This window comes from Gossypium arboreum, chromosome 7, assembly GCF_025698485.1.
Source record: "Gossypium arboreum isolate Shixiya-1 chromosome 7, ASM2569848v2, whole genome shotgun sequence".
Classification (NCBI taxonomy): domain Eukaryota; kingdom Viridiplantae; phylum Streptophyta; class Magnoliopsida; order Malvales; family Malvaceae; genus Gossypium; species Gossypium arboreum.
Genome location: NC_069076.1, coordinates 74,235,675 through 74,239,998, shown reverse-complemented (window position 1 = coordinate 74,239,998; position 4,324 = coordinate 74,235,675). Strand labels below are relative to the sequence as shown.

Below are 4,324 nucleotides of genomic sequence, written 5' to 3'. Positions count from 1 at the left end.
TAGTCACCCCTTTCTACTACTTGTACCTAGTGGTTACCAAGTTTGGGAGAAAACATAATTTTATGCTTGTAAATAATCTTAATGAAGTTAGTTGTATGGAAACATCATATCGTTGGTTTCATACATAAAGGTTATTTCCCATCTAGTATTTATGGGTTCTTGTGTTACTGTAGCGCATTCAAAATTTGGCTCGTTTCTGAACTCATTGCCAATTGTAGTAACCCATCATATAAGAACATAAACATGCATAAAATCCTAGGTCATAGCCTACTTAAATTAAGCCAATTTTCATGGCCATATACAAAGAGATAAACATATTTTTACATGCCTTTACATGGCAAATCAAATGACACATATAATAAATATTTAAAAATACTATACATGCCATTGAACAAAATAAACAGAGTCTTTATACCAAAGCTTGTTTAGTTGATAGTGTGTTGACTCTCCAATTGTCTTCTAGTCCTTTTGAGTCCTCGAGCTCTATAAAACAGGGAAAAGAGAGGGGGTAAGCATTTTCATGCTTAGTAAGCTCGAATAACCGGAAAGTAAACCTACCGAGTGATTAGCATACATCCATACTTAATTCATGAAATCATCCATTATAAAATGATTTCCTATTACATGCACTCAATCAATGAGTTAGTCACATAATCATGTATCATGTAATTTAACTAGATGAGCTCATCATTCAACATTTTATTCATACATGTATATCTAATGTTAATCTCGTTGAGTTCCTAGGAAATCTCGATGGAATACCCAATATCTGTCAATTCATACAAATGATCATTCCATATATGCACTCCAGCGAACTTCACATCTCATGGAAGGATTACCAGTCCAGGTTAAATCTCCCATATCATAAACTCATAAGGTGATGTCGGGATTACCAGTCTAGGCTAAATCCCTTATAGCGACAAACACCCTTAATGAGCTCGGATCTGAATTACCAGTCCAGGCAAAATTTAGACCCTAACGGGATTACCTGTCCGGGCTATATCCTCAATGCACATATATTCTTCGGGAGGCTCGACCATTCAAGGAACACCCGTCTGGGCTAGATTCCTTTCCATATCTGAGATCACAGATTACCCGTCTGGGCTAAATCCTTACTGTAACACATACAAGATCTCAATGCACATGTAAAATATGGTTTATCCATCGAATCCCCTTTTTAACTTCAACCTAGATAGTTGTCATCAAGTTATTACCAAAGGTGCAATTCATGCATTTTCATACCATCGATAAATGCAAATATCATGCATTCATAATTCATACAATTATGCATATTAGGGGTTTACTTTAAGTTATCCGAACTTACCTGGTATTCATTTTAGAGATATGTTTCGGTTATTCCAATCACCTTTAAGATAAATGGCGTTTCTGATGATGCCATTCGCCTTCAGTTATTTCCCTTTTCATTACAGAATAAGGCTAAACAGTGGTTGAACTCATTACCACGAGGGTCAATCACTACTTGGGAGCAAATGACCGAAAAATTCTTACTTAAATATTTTCTGCTGGCTAAAACGATAAAGTTGAGGAATTGTATTTCTTCTTTTTTGCAGATGGATTTAGAAACACTTTATGATGCATGGGTGAGATAGAAAGATTTACTGAGAAGGTGCCCTCACCATGGGTTACCTCTTTGGCTATAGGTTCAAACTTTCCACAACAGTTTGAATCCCTCAACTAGACAAATGATCGACGCAGCTACTGGTGGAACAATCAATAATAAGACATCTGAAGAGGCTAATGAGTTTATAGAAGAGATGGCACTGAACAGTTATCAGTGGCAAGTCATGAGGACAAAGCTGAAAAAAGTAGCCGGCGTTTATAACATCGACTCGGTTACTATGCTTTCATATCAGGAAAAGTTTTGAATAGAAATATTTATGGTTTATTTGGTTCTACGCAGGTACATCTAGTAATGCAGTGCGGTGCAAGTGGAGGTGGAACGAGCAATTCAAAATACCTACCCTACAGCCCCAACATGGAAAATGAGCAAATAAATCATATGGGTAATAATCCTCGACCTCAAAATAATCCTTACAGTAACATTTACAACGCAGGGTGGAGGAACCACCCAAATTTCTTATAGGGAGGCCAAGGGAATCAGAGACCACCACCCCCTCCAGGCTTCCAACAACAACCTTACCAGCAAGAGAAAAAACAGAACCTTGAAGAGATGATGACAAAGTTTATTTCAGTAGCAGAAACTCATTTTTCAAAACATTGAAACAACACTTAAAAATCAACAAGCATCGATTTAAGGACTCGAGAATCAACTAGGACAACTGGCTAAGATGATTTCAGAAAGATCACCAGGGAGTCTGCCTAGTAACACATGAAATCAGTTACACTAAGGAGTGGGAAAGTATTAGTTAAATCTGAAAAGAAGATGCCACAAGAAGCTGATAAGAAGGAGGATGAAGAGGTAAAACCTGAAATAAGTGAAAAACCGGTGCTGAGGGAATATAATCCACCAATCCTGTATCCAACAAAGTTGAAGAAAGACGCATGGATACACAATTTGGTAAATTTCTTGAACTTTTTAAACAGTTGCATATTAACTTACCTTTTGTTGAAGCTATCTCGCAGATGCCTACATATGCAAAATTTTTGAAAGACCTTCTAACAAATAAAATGAAGTTTGAAGAGTTATCTACAGTAGAACTCAATGAGGAGTGCTCGGCCATACTCCAAAATAAACTACCAACCAAACTGAAAGATCCAGGATGTTTTACTATTCCCTACAAAATGTTCAAGCAACTTGGCATTGGGGAACCAAAACCTACTAGGATGAGTATTCAACTAGCTAAAAGATCTGTTAAATATCCTAGAGGATTATTGAAGATGTACTCATAAAAGTAGATAAATTCATATTCCCTGTTGATTTTGTTGTGCTTGACATGGATGAGGATGTTGAGGTGCCTTCAATTTTAGGTCATTTATTTTTAGCTACTGCTAGGGCTGTTATTGATGTGGGTGACGATAAACTTGTGCTTAGGGTAGGTGATGAAGAGATTATTTTTAAAATTTATGATGCCATGAGATTTCCTAGATAACAAGATGACTCCTGTTATTTTATTGATTCTATTGATCATGCTACTCAAGATTCTTTACAGGAAATCATTCATAAGGATACGCTGGAACTGTGTCTTGCCCAAGGAGAGGAGGTAAATGACGATGATTCTACATTAGGTAAGACAAAAGCCGAATTAAATTCTAATGAGTCTTCATTGAGGTAGAAGAGCTATGAGGGTATTGAGGTAAACAAGGAATTAAAATTGAAACTCTTTGTTGAAGAACCTCCTAAATTGGAATTAAACCAATTACCAAATCACCTAGAATATACGTTTCTTGGAAATAACTCCACATTGCCAGTGATTATTGCTTCAGACTTACAGCCAACCGAAAAGGACGAGTTACTTCAAGTGCTGAAGCAGCATAAAAGAGCTATAGCCTGGAAGATTTCTGACATAAGAGGGATCAGTCCTTCTTTCTGCACACAAAATTTTAATGGAAGATGAATATAAAACCTGCATGCAAAATCAAAGACGACTGAGTCCTAACATGAAAGAAGTCGTAAAAGCTGAGGTAATTAAACTTTTAGATGCATGAATTATTTATCCTATTTCTGACAGTTCTTGGGTGAGTCTTGTGCAGGTTATCCCTAAGAAATGAGGCATGACTATTGTGGCTAATGAAAAGAATGAATTGATCCCAACACGAACAGTCACGGAATTGAGAGTTTGCATTAACTATAGGAAATTGAACGATGCCTCAAGAAAAGATCATTTTCTCTTACCATTATTTGATCAGATGTTGGAAAGATTATCTAGGCATATGTATTATTGCTTCCTAGATGGACTCTCTGGTTACTTCCAAATCCCAATAGTTCCTGAGGACCAAGAGAATATCGACGAATGCCCTTACTACCTTTCAGCGATGCATGTTGGCCATTTTGATAAACTCATAGAAGATATTGTGGAGGTATTGATGGATGACTTTTCGGTATTCGGTAACTCCTTCCATCTTTGCCTTAAAAATTTAAAACGAGTTCTAATAAGATGTGAGGAAAAAAACCTTGTACTAAATTGGGAAAAATGTCACTTCATGGTTCGTGAAGGGATTGTGCTAGGACACAAAATTTTTAGGAAGGGGATCGAGGTTGACAAAGCAAAAGTTGAAACTATTGAGAAATTGCCTCCCCCTAGTTTAGTTAAGGCTATTCGAAGTATTTTAGGTCTTGCTAGATTTTATAGAAGATTTATCAAGGATTTTTCTAAAATAACAAAGCCTTTAACGAATTTACTAG

At 36.5% G+C, this 4,324-nt stretch overlaps 1 non-coding gene across 1 annotated transcript; it reads right to left on the bottom strand.

Annotated features, from left to right (window-relative positions):
* Window positions 1–1,538: 1,538 nt before the first annotated feature.
* Window positions 1,539–1,645, bottom strand: LOC128295888 (small nucleolar RNA R71). The gene has a single exon (XR_008286437.1). It is a non-coding gene; the product is annotated as a small nucleolar RNA R71 (small nucleolar RNA).
* Between the last annotated feature and the right edge of the window lie 2,679 nt (window positions 1,646–4,324).